General features: G+C 40.1%; 2 protein-coding genes across 2 annotated transcripts in view; both read right to left on the bottom strand.

The window, feature by feature from the left end:
- The window catches only part of LOC308077308 (nuclear GTPase SLIP-GC-like), a 35,341-nt gene extending 31,706 nt beyond the window's left edge, over positions 1-3,635 (bottom strand). Inside the window, exon 1 of the mRNA XM_080417939.1 lies at positions 3,516-3,635. The gene's annotated coding sequence lies outside the window, so the exon portion shown is untranslated. The remainder of the gene's footprint in view (positions 1-3,515) is intronic.
- arhgap29a (Rho GTPase activating protein 29a) overlaps positions 1-20,373 on the bottom strand; it is a 136,518-nt gene extending 116,145 nt beyond the window's left edge. Inside the window, exon 1 of the mRNA XM_080417978.1 lies at positions 20,309-20,373. The gene's annotated coding sequence lies outside the window, so the exon portion shown is untranslated. The remainder of the gene's footprint in view (positions 1-20,308) is intronic.
- Positions 20,374-22,926: the final 2,553 nt, after the last annotated feature.

Raw genomic sequence — 22,926 nt, forward strand, 5'->3', positions numbered from 1 at the left:
TTTCCAGTTTCCAGTACTTTTACTTCTACTACACTACATCTCAGAGGCAAATAGTATTTTTACTCAACTACAATTATTTGAAAACTTTAGTTACTAGTTACTTTGTAGATTTTGATTATTATTACAAAACATACACTAACCATTTCAGCCCTATATACATGTATATATTTCGGCCACTTGAAAATAGCAGATCTACAAGCTCACAATGTGTCGCGATGCGACGCACTGTGAGCTTGTAGATCTACTATTTTCAAAGGATTTCTTTACACATTTTAAACTTGTGAAATGGAACATTCTGCACATGAGTACTTTTACTTTTGGTACTTTAAGTACATTTTGATACCAAAACTTTTGTACTTTTACTCAAGTCAATTTTGAATTCCGGACTTACATATAACACAGTATTTCTACATTGCAGTATTGACATTTTTACTTAAGTAAAACATTGTACTTTTTCCACCACTGGGGTTGAAGTGGTTAATGTATGTTTTGTAATAATAATAAAATCTACAAAGTAACTAGTAACTAAAGTTTTCAAATAATTGTAGTGAAGTAAAAGTACAATATTTGCCGTATATGTAGTGGAGTAGGAGTAAAAGTACTGAAAATTGGAAATACTCCAGTAAAGTAAAGACACCTCAAAATTGTACTTAAGCACAGTACTTGAGTAAATGTACTTACTTACTTACACCACTGGGACCTTGTTTAACAGAATCTCAACTGATTTGTGTCCGTTTGAAGGACTATAATTCAAGATTTCAAGATACTGTGGTACACAATTGTTACAGAACACAGTTTTAGTTTAGTCCTCAACATTGCAGCTGTAATACTATACAATAACAAAATAAAACATTAAGAATAGCAGCAATGGTAACAAAAAACAGAGATGTTCTTGCATTACATTCTTCATATCAAATGAGGTGCTGTGTGATGATTCCTACACACAGAACTTCTAAATGTTATCAATATGTGTATGTGCACACTGTGCAGCAATAGGCTTAATATCAGTGGTGAACAGTAAAAATAATTACTTGAATATCTGTACTTTACACTCCACCACATGTAAAAGACAAATATTGTACTTTTGTCTCCACTGCATTTCTAGGAAGGGAAAAAAGTACATTATGAATTAACCACTAAGCCGATTGTGAGGTTGTAGAAATGCTATTTTCCATTACTGTATGGACAAGATGATAGGTGGAAGAAATATATAGTGGAAGTGATGCGTGGTTGGGGCGGGTATGGGTAAGCCTCAGACGCAAAGGTCAAGCGGGTCAACCCCGGCTGGATCGGGTCGGGTTCGAGGTGGGTTGGGTCGCTAATTAACACATATTTCTTTGGGTCGGTTCAGGTCGGATCGGCGGCGGATGGGGTTAGCCTGGTAAACCCCCTCCCTCTGGAAATCTCATTTGCATTTGATTTCAGGGAGGTCTGGGATTGCGCAGGGAGTAAGCATGCCCGAACACTGTGTGTCCGAACCAATCAGCGGCTGCTAGGGGCGGGATCATCCAATCAGCTGCCTAGTAGCTTGAAAAAAAAGAAAAACTGTCTGTCATCGATTCTGCGACCGAAGTCTCAGATGGGAAGTAGGCTGTGAAACAAATGTGTGTCGCAAGCTTCTTCCATTTGACGGTGTCAGGTTAGGATGGGGTCAGGTTAAAAAGAAAACATCCTGACCAGCACCGGACGGACGGACGGACGGACGGACGGACGGACGGACGGACGGACGGACGGACGGACGGACGGACGGACGGACGGACGGACGGACGGACGGACGGACGGACGGACGGACGGACGGACGGACGGACGGACGGACGGACGGACGGACGGACGGACGGACGGACGGACAGACAGACAGACAGACAGACAGACAGACAGACAGACAGACAGACAGACAGACAGACAGACAGACAGACAGACAGAAGTTTTCAAAATTAACTTGGGACGATTAATTTGCGGAATTCATGAATCAATATGTGTAATCCATTTTAATCAACTTCTCATGCCAGATATGGTTCTTCTAGCAGATGACTTTACTTGTGTGACACATTGGCTCCGTTAGGCTACTCTGTGCAAGGAGGACCTCTGGAAAAATCACAGATGTTCCGGACCCTTTTTTAGCAAACACGCCCCCTTTTTCCCACAAACAGACCGTTCTTTACCAAACCCGGCCCCTTTTTCACCACAGCCACGCCCACCTATAAAAGCTAAGAGGAGTGCACGCCTACATTCAATTCATACCATTGTAGCCAAATGAAGGAGTGTGTCCCACACTCAAAAACAGATGATGATTCATTCTTATGAAGTTCTATCAACCTCATAGACACATGAAAAACAGAAAAGGTGCAAAACCATGGCACCACCTCCTTAACCCTCTAGAACCTGAACTATGAAGGAAAGGTCAGAAAATTCATTTTTTTTTAAAAGGGACACTTTTTTTTATTTTGTTTTATTTTTTTTAACATTCCTTTGTATCATTTATTTGTTGTATCATATTTGATACAAGGGGTATTAAAAGGGGTATTTCAAGTTGGTTTTACTGCCTCCCCCTGGCCAGCCGGGGCACCTGATGGAGGGGAAAGGAACTGGTTGGAATAACGTGTTCCTTCCACGCGCTATGTCCAACCAGGTAAACTCTCCCCTGTCAGGTGATAAGAAGGTCAGTTAGCTCTCATGCATTGAAGGAGGCATGAGCTCGGCCCTGGCCTCCCTAGGTTGGCAGAGGGAGTGTAGTGCCCAGGATTACATAGAGATTGGCACTGGGTGTAAATGTTTTTCTTTTATACCTGTAGTATCAAATATGATACAAACACTTTTGACATCATAAAAAACAAACTCAAATGCTAAATGTTGAGAGCTCATAAGTGCATTCAAGTTATCCAACACTTATTTCAAAATATTAGTAAAGATATACTAGGAAAACGTACCCGAACTGCTTAAAAAATTATTGTTTGTTAGTAGTGCATCAACCTCTCCTGTTTAGTTGATGGCAGCCATTTTGGGTCAGACCACCTGAGAATCTGTAACTACCTGCAGTGCAAATCGTATGGTCCAGGGGGAAGTGGGGACGTGTCAGATATGATACAACAGGTTCTTGGCCCAAGTATTCATTGCACTGATTTATTTAAAAATCAGTGTAATGTGTGCATCATATATGATACGTTTGGCGTTATAGGGTTAAGTAAAGAATTAGAGTACTTTTTCCACCACTGCTGAACTGTCTACAGCCCACTAATGAGATGAAGAGTGTAGATGTAAATTGTACTATCTTATAATGAGCATTAGTGAGGACCAATTATATGAAGATAAGGTTGAAAATGGGTGAAGTGCACCTTTAAACTTAAACGTCTTCCAATTCAAAAGAACGCAGGACAATAAAAGATTGAAACCGTGATCACATGTTACTTTTGCATCCAAAAACAAAACTCAATAAATTATTTACTTTAGATTATAAATTCCACAAATGTCAACATACATACATATGTCAACAAAAACAAAACAAAAAAAATACGTACCTGTACACCCATTGAAGACTTCTGACGTGAGTGCCTGTACATTGACTGGTACTGCAGAACTTCCTGGAATGAATCCCAAAAGAACATGCAGCAGCTTTGCATAAAACTGTATGGAGTGCGCAGTTAGGAGGGAGTGGTGTCAGTCAGGGGCGCCGATGACGTGGGGGCGTCGGGGCTAGCGCCCCCACAGTCAATTGGTCAGCCCCCTCATGAATCTCAGATGTCAGGCTCAAACATACAGTACCATTACTATTACCATTACTATAGCGGGGCGCAGATAGGTGTTAACGCGCCGTTGACACCTAGAACAATAGCCCAGACAGAGAAACGGCTCGCGGCGGGGGGGGGCGGGGCTATTGCGGCTCGAAAAATCGAACACAACTTGTTTAGACCAGGGGGACTCGGCACCAAGCGTCATGTGAACCATGGCTATGGCTGTGTGCTAAACATGTTCTGCAGGTTTTTGCTCTGCCGTGTGCCCTTATTGAAATGAAGGGTCGCTATGCTGTGTCCCTTGACTCCCTCGTCCTGTGTGAACAGTCACTCACTGCATGCACTGAATACCAGTGGTGGAAAAAGTACTAAAATGTTTTACTTAAACAAAAGTATAAATTCTGCGGTGTAAAAATACTCTATTACAAGTAAAAGTAAGGTATTCAAAATGTACTTGAGTAAAAGTAGAAAAGTATTGGTATCAAAATGTATTTAAAGTACCAAAAGTAAAAGTACTCATTATGCAGAAGGTCCCATTTCACAAGTTTTCAAACGTGTAAAATGTATACAAATTCTTTGAAAATAGCAGATCTACAAGCTCACAACGCATCGCAAATCTGCTATTTTCAAATTGCCAAAGTATATACTGTATAAGTGGTTTTGTAATAATAATAATCAAAATCTACAAAGTAACTATAGTAAATAAAGTTATCAAATAATTGTAGTGGAGTAAAAGTACAATATTTGTCTATATGTAGTGGAGTAGTAACTATAGGCTACTACTAAAATAAGTACTTTTATTTAAGTAAAACATTTGAGGATGGGACACACTGAAGGATGGGTAGAGTGTTGTTAATGTTGTTTTATGGTCATTTAATGAATTAATTAAGCAAAAAAAATCGCGCGCGCTTCGTGCGCCTACATGCCCGCGACGCAGTGGGTGGAGGGGGGGGGGGGCGGGGGGGAAGGTGGGGGGGGGGGGGCGAGTGGTGGTCAAGTTCAGCCCCCATGGTCGCGCACAAAAGTCAGCGCCCCTGGTGTCAGTGCTTGCAGCGCTGTGCAGCTCCAGCTCCCTGTAGTTGTGTTCCGTGAGCAGAAGTTAATTATCAGAAATAAGGCTTCCGGTCAACAATCTCTTCAGAATAAGAGTATCCTCTAGAGTAAAAAGAAGCCATTGAACACCATTGAAAAACGGTTCATTTGCACATTAAAACTATAAATTAAGCATTTAAACGAAGCTTTACAACACATATTATGTTTCCGTGTAACAAAAACGGATTTAAAACATTGATAATTTATCTAAATGGATAAATGCTGTTCAAAGGAGTGCATAGCCTATACAAATAGACCCCCTCTACACCGCCACCCTCTCCGCTAAGCGGGAGAGGTGTAGAAAAAAGTGTGGCGGACCGTCCAGTGAGGTCAGAGGCCCAAAAAGTGCCGTTTTCAGACAATAGTGGACACTGGACCGGAGACGGTTGTTGGTGCCAGCACTTCTGAAGTTCTGAGGTACGCACTCGTTCGGGGAGACCCCCTCTACACCGCCACACTCTCCGCTAACCTATAACGCAGTGGTTCTCAAACCTTTGAATAAAGTCCTGTTACAAATGGACCCATATTTTGGTGTGAAGTGCACATTTAATGGGGGTCAATAGCCAATTTCAATCTGGAACAACCTGGCACTTAGAAGTGATCTAGTATAAGCCATTTAAAAAGAAATACATAAATGTATTTTTTAAATACAATTGTGTCTTTTTTTAAAACTTGCCACTTAGAAGTGTTTTAGTATGAGCCATTTAAAAGGCATACTTCATAAATATATTTTTAAAATAGATTTGTGTCTTTTAAAAAACATAAAAAAAATGTGCGATCTTATTTTGAAGGCAACGGGAAACCTTATTTCTGCTAGCTCGAAAATTAGATGTCCTATTTCTGCTCACGGAACGCAGCTTGTCCCTGTGCAGCCCATCCTCCATTATCCTGTTTACACAGAATCGCAACTGATTTCTGTCCGTTTTGACAGAAACGAAACCTATTTGTGTCCGTTTGAAGGCCCGTAAAATTCAAGATTTCAAGATTAGACATAATTATAGAACACAAATAAAACTAACAACAGTTTTAGTTTAGTCCTCAACATTGCAGCTGTAATACTATTCAATAACAAAATAAACTAGAAAAAGTGCTCCTCAGAGCACAGGTCTCCGCCAGGTCAGGTAGGTTATTGTGGCCTCCTGGTGGCGCTATAATAGGCCAAAGTGAAAAGGGTGCCATTTCTTCTTAGGACTTGCAAGGCAATCGGACACTGCATTCATGATTTGAGGCATTTTGTTCAATTTTTTTTTGTTGCTAAATTAGACCTGCTGGTGGCGCTATAACAGGCCAATGTTAAAAGGGTGGCATTTGCTCCTCAACATAGTGTGAATGTGTGTGCAAAGTTTGATCGCAATCGGATGCTTTTCATTCATGATTTGCGGCATTTTGTTCAAAACAAGCCACTACTGCGAACTTGTCAAACTTAGCCAATCAGGATGGAATATGAAAAATCAAACACATCTGTCTTGATCACATGACTATAGAGATCATGTGTACCGATTTGCGTGAAATTTGGATAAAATCGGAAGGAGTAATATAAAAAAAAATGTTTTACATAAGTCGGCCTCCTGGTGGCTCTATAAAAGGCAGATGTGAAAAATGCAGGGCAAAGGTTTTTTCTTGACCTGTAGGGAGTGCGCTTACAAAGTTTTACACAGATCGGTACAGTTATGGTAAAAACACGAATCGGTCTGTTATAGCGCCACCATGAGGCTGATTTGAAAATTTTGTGGCATTTCTTCCTCGATATAGTGGAAATATGTGTGCAAAATTTCAAGGAAATCGCATGCTGTGTTCATGATTTGAGGCATTTTGTTCAAAACCGAGCACTCCTGCAAACTTTGGAAGCCATTTTTAGCCAATCAGGATGGAATATGAAAAATCTGACTATAGAGATACTGTGTACCGATTTGCGGGGTTTTTGGACAAAATCTGTAGGAGTACTGTCAAAAAATAGGTTTTGCACAAATCGGCCTCCTGGTGGCGCTATAAAAGGCCCATGTGAAAAATTTGGGGCAGAGGTTCTGCTGTGGCATCCAGGGAGTGTGTGTGCACAGTTTCACTGCGAGCAAGCAAACGGTGCCGGAGATTAGCTGTACACAGACAGAATGACGGACGGACACACGGACGGACGGACACACGGACGGACGGACACACGGACGGACGGACAGGGGGCAAAACATACTCTCTCGCCATGCCTTTCGGCTTGGCGGAGACAATAATTAAGAATAGCAGCAATGGTAAACAAAAAACAGAGATGTTCTTGCATTACATTGGTCATATCAAATGAGGTGCTTGAAGGTGCTGTGTATGATTCCTACACAACTTCTAAATGTTATCAATATGTGTATCTGCACACTGTGCAGCATGTATATATTTGGCTTAATATCAGTGGTGAACAGTAACACAGTACATTTACTTTAGTACTGTACTTAAGTGTGTTTTTTGAGTAGGCCTATCTGTATTTTAGGATACTTATGACTTACACTCCACCACATTTAAAAGACAATATTGTACTAGATCGGATTCGAGGTTAGTTGGGTCGGGTCGCTAATTAACACATATTTCTTTTGGTTCAGGTGCAAGTCCGATTAGAGGCAGATCGGGTGGGGTCAGGTTAAAAAGAAAAAATCCTGACCTGGCCATGCCAGGCTACATCAGTAATAGATAGTTCGGACGGACGGACGGACGGACGGACGGACGGACGGACGGACGGACGGACAGACGGACAGACAGACAGACGGACAGACAGACAGACAGACAGACAGACAGACAGACAGACAGACAGACAGACAGACAGACAGACAGACAGACAGACAGACAGACAGACAGACAGACAGCTGTAATGTTTTACTGTTGACAGTGTTGAGACATTCCACCATGTGTCCACCAGATGGCGCCCATTGACCACCACATTTGTTGGTGATATCCAACAAATGTTGGATATCACAACAATTATGTGGAGTATTAACCGCCACACTGGCTATGAAAATAAACTCAGAAATAAACTCAGCATGCTCATGCTCATAGCGGCCGACTTAGCCCTGAAACATGACTGTCATACAAGCGTCATGTGAACCATGGCTAGTAGCGGCCGACTCCGACTGTAGCCTACATGCCAACATCAAATTGTATCCAGTTAGAGTTAACTGCTGCATTCACACCAAATGACGCTTTTGTGGGGGGAAAAAGAAGCAGAAATCCGTTTGAATTGCCTTTTTTTTTTATATCAAACTGGGCGCGTCCAAGGACCTGTCACTCAAGTCTTCAAGGACCCTGCGTCATGGTGCCGAGTCCCCCTGGTCTAAAGTTGTGTTCGATTTTTTCACATTGCCATCTCTCACATAAACATAAACGTTCAGATTTCAAATATAAAGTGCTTACCACCGAGCCACGGATGTTACAAGGCGATGCGGACCGCGATGAGTACCCGTATCTCCCGTATTGTTCAATAAAAAGCATTTTAATCACATCGCCGGCCATTTTCTCCAAATTGTCTCCGATACTTTCAACCATGCGACACTAATGGTTGGGAGGTGTATTGCACTCTGATACATTACAAAACAAAAAAATTAAATAAAATAAAATGGCCGGCGATGGGATTAAAATGCTTTTTATTGAACAATACGGGAGATACGGGTACTCATCGCGGTCCGCATCGCCTTGTAACATCCGTGGCTCGGTGGTAAGCACTTTATATTTGAAATCTGAACGTTTATGTTTATGTGAGAGATGGCAATGTGAAAAAATCGAACACAACTTTAGACCAGGGGGACTCGGCACCATGACTGTCATGGTATGACAGTCATGTTTCAGGGCTACAAGGACCCCAACGCCAACGGAAACAAGTCCGCAAGGACTTTTTTGGTCGGACCTTTTAGACAAAAGTATTATAAATGTAACGTGGTGTTTTACATTTGCCTAATAAAATCTCCTCAAGTGTGCTTTTTCGAGGCAAGACAAAACGGGCTGTTTGAGCAGATGCGCATTATGAAGTAAAACATTAAAAATAGCAGCTGTAGATGAGAAATAAGTCTATATTTAGTTACTGCATAACTATTTATGGATACAGAATGTTTATAAACAAGCTGCTAAATAACTGAACGGGGAGCCGTCTTGTTGCTACCCCCCACGCTGCTCTCCATGAGCCCGTCATAGGACACTCTGTCACGGCGAGCACCACTCGGTGGTTCCCTGTGCTAGAAATGACCAAAGCGAACTTAATAATCTCAATAAAAAAGCACAAACTAACTACTTCGCAAGAACAATGTTGGTGTAATTAGGAGATTCGACAGGGAATCTATATTTTATATACACAAATTAAGTTAAAAGAAAAAATCATGTGGCAGTATTTTCTGTTTTTTTTTGCGGACGTTCGCCTCTCGTCTCGCCGCTCAGCTGCTGCTGTCTCGGGGTAGAGGTGACTGCGGGAGTCCTGTTCCCTCCAAGGCCGGAGCCCGTAGTAGACAGACAGTAGTCTATAGTTTATTTCATGGTTTGATGCTTCGCTAGTGGAGCGACATTATTATATAGGCCTATGCACTAATTATTTAGTAAAAAGAGACACACACACACACACACACACACACACACACACACACACACACACACACACACACACTCCACAGACCCTCCAGAAATGCCCTTAGTGTATGATGGTATGGTATTTGTCTTTTGATGTTTCTATCAAGATGCACCCGTGAATGTGTCAGTGGAGGTCAGTCCACCAGACAGTCCAGCAGAGGGCAGCAGTGTGAACTTGACCTGCAGCAGTGATGCTAACCCACCAGTACACAACTACACCTGGTACAAGAGGACTGGGCCTCCTGGTTCCAGCCAAGGCCAAGGGCGTACCGTCATAGAGGCCAATGGGGCCATGGCCCGGTCTGGAAAACTCTGCTCCCCTATTTTTGTCTCCGCCGAAGGTGGAGAATATGTTTTCGCTTTGTGTGAGCAAACATTGTTAGCCAAGCTAACATTGGGCAAGCTCCACGTGACACGTGTCAATTTGTTGACACCAATGCCTCTGATTGGCTAGAGGGACGCGTGGCGAAATAAAATTCTATAAATAGGTGTGTCACTTCAAAAAGCCCCTACTTTTTGAAGTGAGGTAAAACAGGATCAATCAGACTTGATTGGAACAGTACCTTCAGTAAGTCCAAGTCACCCGTCTGTGCGTGTGTGTTTCCCTCTGAGAACACCTAACATTGGTCAAGCAAAGGCGCAGAAGGCCAAAGCTAAGAAAGCATACTCATCTACAATTGTAACGTAGAAGAGGACTAGAGTTGAAATGATCCCACAACAAAGCCGAACTCTTAATACGTGTCAATATGTTGACATCAATGTCTCTGATTGGCTAGAGGGACGCATGACGAAATACAATCCTATAATAAAAAGGTGTGTCACTTCAAAAAGCCGTTTACGTTTTTGAAGCGAGGTAAGACAGGATCAATCAGTCTTGATTGGAACAGTATCTTCTAGTCCAAATCACCCGTCCGTGCGTGTGTGTGTCCCTTTGAGAACACCTGACATTGGTCAAGCAAAGGCGCAGAAGGCCAAAGCTAAGAAAGCATACTCATCTACAACAGTAACACAGAAGAGGACTAGAGTTGAATTGATCCCACAACAAGACCGAAATCTTAATACGTATTAATATGTTGACACCAATGCCTTTGATTGGCTACAGGAATGCATGACGAAATACAATTCTATAAATAGGTGTGTCACTTCAAAAAAACGTTTACGTTTTTGAAGCGAGGTAAGACAGGATCAATCAGTCTTGATTGGAACAGTATCTTCTAGTCCAAATCACCCGTCCGTGCGTGTGTGTGTTTTTAATAAATATTTCTTTAACATACACCTTTTTATTTAACTACAGTATATATCTTTTACTCTACTGTATCTCATTAGTTATTGCTATGATAATATAATTGCTATAGTCTGCTGGCGGAGACTTGTGCTCCGAGGAGCACATTTTCTAGTTTTATATATATAAAAAATAAATTAAAAAAAAATCGTCTTTTTTTTCCTCTACCGGCGCAGTAGCTCCGCAGCCTCCGCAGCCTCCGCCCACCCCACCGTTCCCATTGTCAAGCGGCCCCAGCCAGACATGCTAATTGCCTCTAATATACAAGTCCTGATATCTGTGGTTGTGCTAAACATGTTCTGCAGGTTTTGGCTCTGCCCTTATTGAAATGAAGGGTCGATGTGCTGTGTCCCACGACTCCCTCGTCCTGTGTGCACTAACAGTCACTGCATGCACTGAATACCAGTGGTGGAAAAAGTACTCAAATGTTTTACTTAAACAAAAGTATCAATTCTGCGATGTAAAAATACTCTGTTACAAGTAAAAGTAAGGTATTCAAAATGTACTTGAGTAAAAGTAGAAAAGTATTGGTATCAAAATGTATTTAAAGTACCAAAAGTAAAAGTAGGCTACTCATTATGCAGAAGGTCCCATTTCACAAGTTTTCAAATGAGAAAAACCCTTGATACTTTTACTTAAGTAAAACATTTGAGGATGGAACACACTGAGGGATGGATAGAGTGTTGTTAATGTTGTTTTATGGTCATTTAATGAATTAATTAAGCAAAAAATCGCGCGCGTTTCGCGCGCGTAAATGCCCGCGACGCAGGGGGTGGGGGGATGGGGGGAAGGGGGGAGTCATTAAGAATCTTGCCCGGTCCACGTTAGAACCCACCGTACGCGGCTGGTTCCAGCTCCCTGGTCCAGGTAGGGTCAGGACAGGTGCTGGTTCTGGCCTCTCTGCAGCCTTCCCACACTGGACTGTACTTCTGTCACACCAGGAACTCACTGGGAGAAAACAACTCTACTGAGGTGCTGCTGCACATGGACACAATAGACAGCAGTGGTGGAAAAAGTAGGCCTACTTAGATTTTTTTACTTAAGTAAAAAGTGCTTGAGTAAAAGTACAAAAGTATTAGCAGCAAAATATACTTAAAGTACCAACAGTAAGAGTATTCATTATGCAGAATGTCCCGTTTCACAAGTTATCATATGTCTAAAATGGATAAAAAATATTTTAAAAATAGCATAACGCGTCGCATCGGGACATGTTGTGAGCTTGTAGATCGGCTATTTTCAAATAGCCAAAGTTTAAATAGGGCTGAAGTGGTTAATGTATGTTTTGTAATAACAATCAAAATCCAAAAAGTTACTTTTAAAGTTTTTAAATAAATGTATAAAAGTACAATATTTGTCTCTGAGATGTAGTGGAGTAGAAGTAAAAGTATAGAACATTGGAAATATTCCGCAAAGTACCGCAAAATTATACTTAAGTACAGTACTTGAGTACATGTACTTAGTTACTTTACACCACTGATAGACAGTGAGTAGACAGAGGGGGTTGTTGGAGGGAATGATTGGAATGAAATGTACTTTACAGTCTGTAACCTGACAACTAAATCTACTAAAGTGTATAATGCAGTTTCAGATGTAGTTTTAGATTTTAAATACATAATTAACCATGAACCACACTGAAAACTATTGACTATGTTTCTTTCTCAGTTGATAATGAATGTTAAATATGGTGTAATTTTGCTGCAGGTCATCTTGTCATTCTTCGTGTTGGTATTGGAGTCAAGCTGTTGGCAGTGCTGCTGCTTCCTTTGGTTATGTGGTGGGCCTGGTGAGTTTCCTGTCATCACAACTCTTTACAATGACAGTCTAAGTTACAATACTCTATTAAACTATATCCTGTTCGTGTCAGTATTGCAACATATTTTCTCAAAACCTTAAAACAATTGTTTTAAAATACTTTTTCTTGTTTTTAAAGGAAACAATATTCTGGCGTGGACAAAGAAGTGAGTAGAGCTAAATTATTTGAATTGATTGCACTTATCTATACTGATGATGAATTTTACACGTTATGATGTATTCATGATTTTTATTTAACTGTGTTGTCATGTTTCAGGAGGACAGTCCAGATTATGTAAACATCAGTGGAAGTGTTGGTCGTAGACGAGGCTTCATCTCCTCTGCCAAAATCAGCTAGCTTGTTATTTGATTAGAGAATATACACTGTGATAAAACTGTGTTGAAAGAGTGAGATTCTCAGAGTCATCACAGCCATACTGACCAGAGAGGAGAGATGAAGATGCACATATTGAGCCAGAGAGGAGAGATTGTAGAGTGAGAGAAAGAGGAAGTGCATACATCTCACACATACCAGGGCCTGTAGTTCACACACGCACGCACGCACACACGCACGCACGCACGCACGCACGCACGCACGCACGCACGCACGCACATTGAGGAATCAGCAGAGGAGTTTTGGGTGAAATAGAGAAATTATATAATGTGGTAAAGATGTTATGGTGGAGTTGGGAATAGAAGGGGGAGAAACCCAGAGGGCGGATAGGTACTATACAAAAAGAACATGTTGAAATACAGGCTACGGATGCCATAAGCAACATCCTTCCAAGATAATGTCTACAATTCCCCCAGCAATCTACTCTGTTGTTTTTATTTTGTTCCTCTCTGCATGATAAAAGAAAAAGGTAAATTCTCTTGAAAGTGCTGTTATAACATTTCTACAGAGGCAGAGGTCAGCCAGGTCAACTGTTAGGGAGTTAAAAAGTTAGAACAGACGTCTACTCTGATTTCTTCCAAAATGTGGTAATATATATTTGTATATTTGTGTAATTATATTTGTTTTATTTCTTTAATAGTTCAACAAATGTTGATTAATTTTACTTATGTATTCAATGGATAGTCACATGCTAAGCTAAAGTGCCTGCAATAAAATCATATCTAAAAGTTCAATTCTGACTTTGTCACTATTTATCCACATCATAGTATTTCAGTAACTCCTGCTGAACAGTAAAATATTACAGTAGGTTTTGCATGCTTGACATTGTGAAAGGTTGGCTCCAGTCAGTCATAAATCTACATTTCCTTGCAGTAAAAGTACAAACTAATATGTCATTAGAGTTGTACTACAGTTAACTAGATAGTATCTTTCTACAGGTCAAAGGGAAGTGCATTTAGGTAATAAGCAGGGAAGACATCAGGATGCAGGTAGTGAGAGGTCAGATGAGTCCATTTATACCAGCTTTAATATAGCCTTAAATATCTAGAAGTGTGATATGTTCTGCCTAAACACTGACCCCTATAGAGGGAAACTAGCACACTAGGTGGTCTGTGCTATTGTTATTGTAGCTATTGTATTTACTAAAAGTTAGATTAACTAGCAAACAGTGTGCAGTAAATGCAGTGTATACTGTCAGTAGTTTGTATATTTAAATGCAGTGTCAGTACACAGTAAACAGATTGTATAGTTAAATGCAGTGTCAGTACACAGTACTGTCCTGCAAGGCTCTGCTGTCCTGAAAATGAGCAGTTTTGACCAGGTCACCCTAGGTGTAACACTGATACTAGATAATCACAGGAATAAAATAAAATAAAAAGCTCATTATGAGAGTCCAATTTAGTGTTTTTCTCACACGAGACATGTCACTTGTGTTGTGAGCTTGTAGATCTGCTATTTTCTCTACTTTCTCTATTCAAATAACATTTATTAAAAATGTAAAACTTTTCTAAGGCATAGAATTTGCCTCTGTATTGGGAAATGAGTGTGCATTATGTTATGTAGTTTTTTATATGTTGTAACTTTTGTGCTGCTGCAGGGCTCCCTCAAAAAATAAATCTTGTACCTCAATAATAATAATAAAGTCTGGTTTAAGCAAGAAACAAGTGAATTGGCATGCTGGGCACCTGCCCTCTCAAAAGTCTGTGCAAGGCCCTGGCATCTATTGTAGCATCAGAAGCGTCATTCTGAACGGATATAAACTCTCTCTGTAATCTGCAATGTCTGATTGTTAATTCCTTGTGCCAGTTATGGTTTATCATCAGCCAATCACATTTTATTACTTGAAATGTAGGCTAAACTTATTTATTTCTCTCTCTCTTGCTCCCTCACTCTGTGTCACTATCCGTCTCTCTCTTTTTCAAAGCCTTGTTCTCTCTCAATTAGAGAGAGAGAGAGAGAGAGAGAGACAGACAGACAGACAGACAGACAGACAGACAGACAGACAGACAGACAGACAGACAGACAGACAGACAGACAGACAGACAGACAGACAGACAGACAGACAGACAGAGTGTCCTTGAGCAAGGCACTAAAAACCTCTAACTGCTCCCGATGAGCAGGTTGGTGCTTTGGCATAGTTTCCTCTGCCACCCCCCATCAGTGTGTGAATGTGTGTGAATGGGTGAATACTACTGTACATTGTAAAGTGTTTTGGATAAAGGCAGTAAATAAAAGCACCATTCAACATTAAGACAGAGAACAATGAACTAAAAGTCAGCAGTAGTTAAGTTTCATACTGTCCATTCTGAATCATAAATGTGTACAAGTAATGAAGACCACATTCTGGTGGTTTTAACCTTGACTTCCTTTTTAGTTGTGTGTGCGTGTGTGTTGTTGATTACAGAACAGAGAGTACAGTACATTAGTTGGTTGTGAAGTCTTTCATTGCAGTTACTTGATGCTTCACCTCAAGATACCATGATGTTTCTAAAGACAATCAGTGTGATCCTGGACATTCTTATCTTATTAGCTGGTAAGGACAGTTTATATTAATGAATTTCATATTTACAGTGTGTTCAACCCTCATAGATGTACAAAATGACTGCCAAACGGCTATTTATGGATCTGATTCTTATGTATCTAAAATTCTAAGCTTAGCTCCTTGCTAACAGAATTTTCTTTGGTTTAAGAATGGCTTTTAAATAATAATCTCATATTAAACAAGCAGAAATCTTGCAGCATGTTGTTGGTATTAGGTACTACAGTATGTTAATCGTACATCTTCTGAATTAGCTATTTATTTTACAGGTGGGTCTCCACTTAAAACATTACAGACAGATTCAAATATTTAGGACTTTGGTTAGATTCTGAATTTTCTTTAAAGCCTCATATTGAAGTAAAGCAAATAATAGTCTCAGATGAATGTATAGATCATCAATTGTTTTACTTTTCAAATAAGAAAACACATTGTTCAGCATCTTCTACTTCCTATCATTGGTTTATGGTGATATCATATATCAGAACACCTCTGAGACACATCTTCATTCTTTAAATGTACTCAGGTGTCTTTACTGTACACATCACTGCTTTATGTACAGTATGATACACTCAATTGGTTATCACCTCATGCTAGGAGACATTTTCATTGGCTGCTTTTTGTTTTGAATTTTCCTTTATATTTAAAACAGCTTTTAGTTCCGTTCAGATCAATATATCCACTAAGACATATACTCAACAACCTTTTTTTTTATTGTACCTAGAATTCAGAAATAAATTGGGAGACATTAATTTAAGTTAAAAGCACTGATCAGACTGGAACAATTGACCTACTTCATTTAACAAAACATCTACTGATGCACAAACTTGGACACGTCATCAGTGTTGTTTCCTGGAGTCACTGGGTGTTTCGGGTCTTGCAACAGACACCCTCCTCCACCGAGGCTGATCAGACCCCCGCCTGTGTCCAAGTGGCATGCTACTGCCCCCACTGTCTCTTAGGGGCTTAGGGTGGCAGGTGCGCTGTTAGCAGCAGGTGGTTGGCGACACTAGGAGGCTCTTACCTACATCTTAAGGGGTTTATCCTCCAATCACATTTTTAAATAAATAAAATAAAGTAGGCTACTAGTCAAAAACTGCTGAATGTACAAAAATATTGAGGTACAGTGAATGTAAAATTTAAGAAAATAATTTCTATTCTGTCAACTATTTGAACTATTTGTCATGTAATCACAATCAACTTAATGTCAATCAGAATGTGGCCAGAAGATCAGAATTAGTATCTCATATGATTTAAAAAAAGATTGACCTTTTTTGTTGACAGCTACTTATTTATTTATTTATTCTTTAACAGGTGTTTGCAGTGGTGAGTGGAGAGTGACCTTCACCAATCCATCTCCATGTGTCAGCAGAGGGTCATCAGTAGATATTAGTTGTTCATATGAATACCCAGTGAATCAGTCTGTCACTGATGCATACTGGTTCTTCTACTCAGGGAACACTCATGTTATTATCTCTAAACAACGTTCATATCAAGGTCGAATGAACTATACTGGTGATGAACACCATGATTGTAACATGAGGATCAATAACATACAAGCCAGTGATGAGAGAGATTATAACTTCAGGTTTTCAACAACAGATGATAAAACGACCAGTCAGACAGTATCTTTGTCTGTAACAGGTAAACAAGAGTACTTTTTTAACCTTTCATGTAATCAAAGTCAAATCTTTCCTGACAATCTCACCAACTGACGTCCATCTTGTTTTTATTCTTCTGATCAGAACTGTCTGTACAGGTGACTCCTCCCACTGTGTCAGAGGGGACATGGGTGACACTCACCTGTCAAACATCTTGTAAACCAAGACCCAACATTGTCTGGTTTAAAGATGGACAACGGGTATCCAACCCAGAATTCCAGTTCAAAATAGAGGATGCTGGGAGTTACCAGTGTGCTGTTGAAGGACAAGAGAGATGGAAGTCTGAAGCTGTGCAGTGTGAGTTTATATGAGTTCATGTGACGTCTTGCTCTCTCATTGTTTTATAAAAACTAATAATTCATAATATACTACTAATAATTATAATTTTATATACTACAACTACTAATAATAATAATAATAATAGGCTAATCATATCAATCATAATCAATGTTTATTCCACCACAGACCCTCCAGAAAACAACTCTACTGAGGCACTGCCGCCCATGGACACAATAGACAGTGAGTAGACAGAGGAAGATGTTGGAAGGGATGATTGTAATAACATGTACTTTATAGTCTGTCTGTCTGTCTGTCTGTCTGTCTGTCTGTCTGTCTGTCTGTCTGTCTGTCTGTCTGTCTGTCTGTCTGTCTGTCTGTCTGTCTGTCTGTCTGTCTGTCTGTCTGTCTGTCTGTCTGTCTCTCCATTCCCTGTGACCACTCCCACAGTCTAATCTAGTCACTGTTACCTGCACACCTATTTCCACTTTCTTGTTAGACCTGCCAATCTATTCATCTTACCTCATCCCCCCTCAACCGATCCGGTCACCTGATCATACCAAGTCTACCATACCAGCCCTGTATTTTAAAACAAAACAGGGACGCCACCATTCACTCCCTGAGTTCTCTACCTGTTCCTTGACATTGTTGTTGTGTGTTTCTTGTTTCTTACACCCTGTTATGCCTGTCCGTTTGATCCTTTGTACCTGTCTTTTGATTCTCTACCTTTTTACCCTTGCCTGCTATTTTGTTCTGGACATGATCCGTTTTGCTGTTGTCGTCTGCTTCTGAGTCTCACCTGACACACACTGTGACTTGTAAACTTGGTGTATTTTTTTCTACAGTTGCTCTTATCCTTTGTGTTGGTGTTGGAGTCAAGGTGTTGGCAGTGCTGGTGCTTACTTTGGTTATGTTGTGGACATGGTGAGTTTCCAGTCATCATAGCTCATTAAAATGACAGTCTAATCCCAATGCTCTATTCTTGTGACATCATGCCCTAGTGTGTGCAAATAGGGGAAGGGAATTGATCAAAGTCATGTGAGTGTGTTGGAGGTGCAACCAAAGGCACTTCTTCCATGGATTTGGCTTCTTTTTGTGGCTCGGGACGGGAGCTTGAAAAGGATATTTGGACGTCCTCATTTTTCACATTGCAGGATCCTGCACTATGATACTTAAGGCTAGGACGGAAAAAGATCACTGAGATCAAGCTCTCAAACGTAATGCTGATACCTGTGTTGTTTGCACCTTCAAGACAATGGCTTGGCCACATCCTCAAATATCCATGCGTGTATCGAATAATTGAGCTACAGGTGCATTTCCCCCCCAAAAAACATTTGTGGAAAAGTACGTTTTTTTTCTGTAATATAGCCTAATTATAAAAGTGACACTTCATATATTGTATTCAGTACACAGAAATATTGTACTTTCAAGCCTTTTTGAAAATAGAAAAAAATCTGTATCTCATTAATCTAATGAATGTTTCACTTTTTTGAAATGTTACAGAAAGAAATGCAATTTTCTATTATATATTTCTTTTTTGTAATGGATCTATACTGTATATCCTGTTTTTGTCAGTATTGCGATATATTTTCAAAAAACCTTAAAACGATTGTTTTAAAATAATAAGTCTTACTTTTAAAGGAAACAAGATTGAGGCTTGGACATAGCAGTGAGGAGAGCTAAGGTATTTTCATTGATTGCACTCATGTATACTGATGCATTTCCTACATTATGATTTATTGATTATACATTTTAACATGTAAATGTATCATGTTTCAGGAGGACAATCCAATTTATGTAAACGTCAGGGTAAACTGGGGTCGTAGACGAGGCTTCATCTCCTCTGCTGATCAGGACACCAGGGTTGTAGAAGAGGAAAGCAACGTGTAAAGAAATACAGAAGCATGAAGACTTTCCTTTACATTTACAATAGACCAGGTGCTTATCAGTGTCTGCTGCCTGGACACTGAAATACAGCTTGGCCTGAGATCAGCTATAGGCCAGAGAGGAGAGATGGTAGAGTGAGAGAAAGGGGAAGTGCATACACCTCACACACACACCAGGGCTTGTAGTTCACGCACGCGCATGCACATGCGCACGCACGCACGCACATTGAGGAAACAGCAGAGGAGTTGCGGGTGAAATAGAGAAATTAAATAATAATGGTAAAGATGCTTTGGTGGAGTTGGGAATAGAAAGGGGAGAAACCCAGAGCTCAGGGAGAGATAAGAACACCATCAACATGTGGTTGTTTTTGTTTTTTTTACAATGAAAATACTAGGAAATACTGAAGTACGGATGCCTTAATTCTAGCATCCTTCCAATATATTGTCTAAAATTCCCTCAGCTGTCTTTATAGATGCTCTGTCATTGTTATAAAAGAAGGAAAAAGGTCAATTCTCTTGAAAGTACTGTTATAACATTTCTAGAGAGGCAGAGGTCAGCTAGGTCAGCTGTAGGGAGTTAAAGATGGAACAGCTATCTACTAAGTAGGCTACCTCCAAAATGTGATAATTATGATATATTTGTATAATTATATTTGTTTTGTTTTTTTCTTTAATAGTTCAACTAATTTTGATTAACTTTTACTTATGTATTCAATGGATAATCACCTGCTAAGCTAAATTACCAGCAATAAAAACACATCTAAATTTTCAATTCTGACTTTGTCACTATTTTTCCACATCATGGTATTTCAGTTCTATGGTGAATGATTGTTACTCCTGCTGAACAGTAAAATATTAGGTTATGCATGCTTGACATTGTGAAAGACTACATGTCCTTGTAGTAACGGTTTACTTACAGTACTGATGTCCTGATATGCACAACTAGCCTGCGAATGGAACATTTGCACATTTTCAGAGTTAGAATTGAATCAATGAAACACTGAGGATTAGAGGATTCCGTACACACAACAAACAAACAAACAAACAAACAAAAAGACGTGTAAAAAACAAAACACACCTGCAGTGGAGTCCTGAAACATTGTAACCCGGGGGGGATCCGTTAATTCTTGATCAGACCGTATAGTGTACCAACGTCGCGTCACCAAAAGTTAGCCACGCCCCCCTTTTCGACGCTCCAGCCCTTTGGGGGTCAGACGGTACATAGAGACGCTTAAGACTAGAGAGTGACGGTGGTTTGTGTTTGTAAACATTAACTTCTTTGCCGAATACATAGTGATCAGTGCACACTGCACATGTGTGGCTGGTCTATGAGAAAGCTGTTCACATGTCGCAGCTCTCCTCTTCAAGATTTAATACAGTGTGAGGCTAACAATGTATTCAAGAGCAGTGGTGGAAAAAGTTTTACTTAAGTAAAAGTACCAATACTGCAATGTAGAAATACTCTGTAAGTAAAAGTCCAGGATTCTAAATTTACTTGAGTAAAAGTACAAAAGTATTGGCATCAAAATATACTTAAAGTACCAAAAGTAAAAGTACTAACATATTTGAAAATAGCAGATATACAAAGCTCACAACGCGTTTTGATGCGACGCGTTGTGAACTTGTAGATCGGCTATTTTTAAATAGCCGAGGTATAAGATAGGGCTGAAGTGGTTAATGTATGTTTCATAATATAATGATTTATATCTGAAAAGTAACTAGTAACTAAAGTTTTCAAATAGTGGAGTAAAAGTACAATATTTGCCTGTGAGATGTAGTGGAGTAGAAGTAAAAGTATTGGAAATTGGAAATACTCAAGTAAAGCACAAATACCTAAAAAAAATACTCAAGTACAGTACTTGAGTAAATGTACTTAGTTACTTTCCACCACTATTCAAGAGACGTAGTATGGCTTGGATCTCAGCTGTACCACACAAAGATTTAACGTTCAACAACCTACCCAAGTACAGCCGTGTTTGTTCACGTCATTTTCTCAAAGGTACATTTTTACCAAAAACATGAAACTGCTATTTTGTCTCTGCAAACTAAAAGTAACTAGGTAATGCAACTAGGGTGGTCCAGAGTGTTAAGTGACTTTTTTTCCCTCTCTAACGCTCTGACAGGCGGGCTGCTCTGCTCATAGACCGAACATTCCACTACCATGCGAGGTCTCCAACTTTAATAAAAATGAACAAAACTATTTCATTATTCAGGCAGTTTTGTGTTGTTGAAAGTTTCGGTGAGTACCTCGCACGGTAGTGTAATGTTCGGTCTATGAGCAGAGCAGCCCGCCTGTCATAGTGTTAGAGAGAGAAAAAAGACAATAACACTCTGGACTATCCTAGGCTACCCTATCCTAGTTGCATACCTAGTTACCTTTAGTTAGCAGAGACAAAATAGCTGTTTCATGTTTTTGGTAAAAAAAAAACTCACCATTGTGACTGTGAGTAAAAAAAAGAACACGGTCGGGTCATTGTTTACAAGCTGTTTATGTACCCTCCGGCCCCAACCCTCCGGCGGCTAGCCTCCCAAAATGGCCGCCGCTACCAAGTTACACATGTTGACGCCCCCTTTAGGATTTTTTGGTACACCTAATAGAGCCACGTTATTCCTTATGCATTGAGAAGATCCCCCGTATATGACCTGACTCCCATGGAGGTGGATCTTTAGACTAGTGTGTATGGGACCTGTAATGTGTGTGTGTGTGTGTGTGTGTGTGTGTGTGTGTGTGTGTGTGTGTGTGTGTGTGTGTGTGTGTGTGTGCGCAACGTGTGTGTGTGTGTGTGTGTGTGTGTGTGTGTGTGTGTGTGTATGTGTGTGAGCCGCTAACCAAAACTTTCCTGAATCCTCCTCCTCCTATCACCATGTGATGTGCAGGGTGACTTGTGATTGGGTGAATGTGAGGAGACAGGCCCCTCCCCTGACAACAGGTGTCTAGTGTGTTTGAGTCTCTAGTCTGGAGCAGTGATTCTTCAACTTTTTCGTGCCAAGGACCCCCAAATTCATATGTATTTTGCCCATGGACCCAATCTGAAAATGTTTTTGCCAGGGACCCCCAGAAGATTTTAGTTAAACATTTTCACTTAAAAAAAAAATAGATGAAGATTTGCACACATTTTCCAGATTTTTCCAAACTAGCAGATCTACAAGCTGACGCGTTATGAGCTTTTAGATCTGCTATTTTTGAATAGCCAAAGTATAAATATGGTTAAAGTGGTTAAAATGATTGTGACACTGTATTGACAAATTTTCCTTGGTAACCCCTGGTACCCCCCCCCCCCCCCCAGGACCCCCCTGGTCTAGAGCAGTGATTCTTAAACTTGTTTGTTGGCTGCGGACCTCCCCATCTGAAAAGAGTTTTATACCAGGAATCCCCAGAAGAGAAGCTTTGTGTTACATTTTCTTTTTGAAAAGATTATTCAAAATGTTCCAAACATTTTTGATATTTTTAAGAAATGTTCAAAAACAGCAGACAGTGACGCGCTGTGAACTTGTAGGCTATATATCTGCTATTTTTGAATAGCCTATTTTCACCCTTTATATACTCTGTACATTTATTTATTTATGCTATGTTGATTAATTGAATGTAGCACCTCAATGGAAACAAGACCGCAAAGACTTTTTTGTGTGATCCTTTTAGACCAAGTGTATAACTGTAGGCTACTCGTGCTGTTTGCATTTCTGTCTAATAAAGTA

Source organism: Gymnoscopelus braueri (assembly GCF_963280865.1).
Source record: "Gymnoscopelus braueri genome assembly, chromosome: 21".
In the NCBI taxonomy this organism is placed as follows: Eukaryota; Metazoa; Chordata; class Actinopteri; order Myctophiformes; family Myctophidae; genus Gymnoscopelus; species Gymnoscopelus braueri.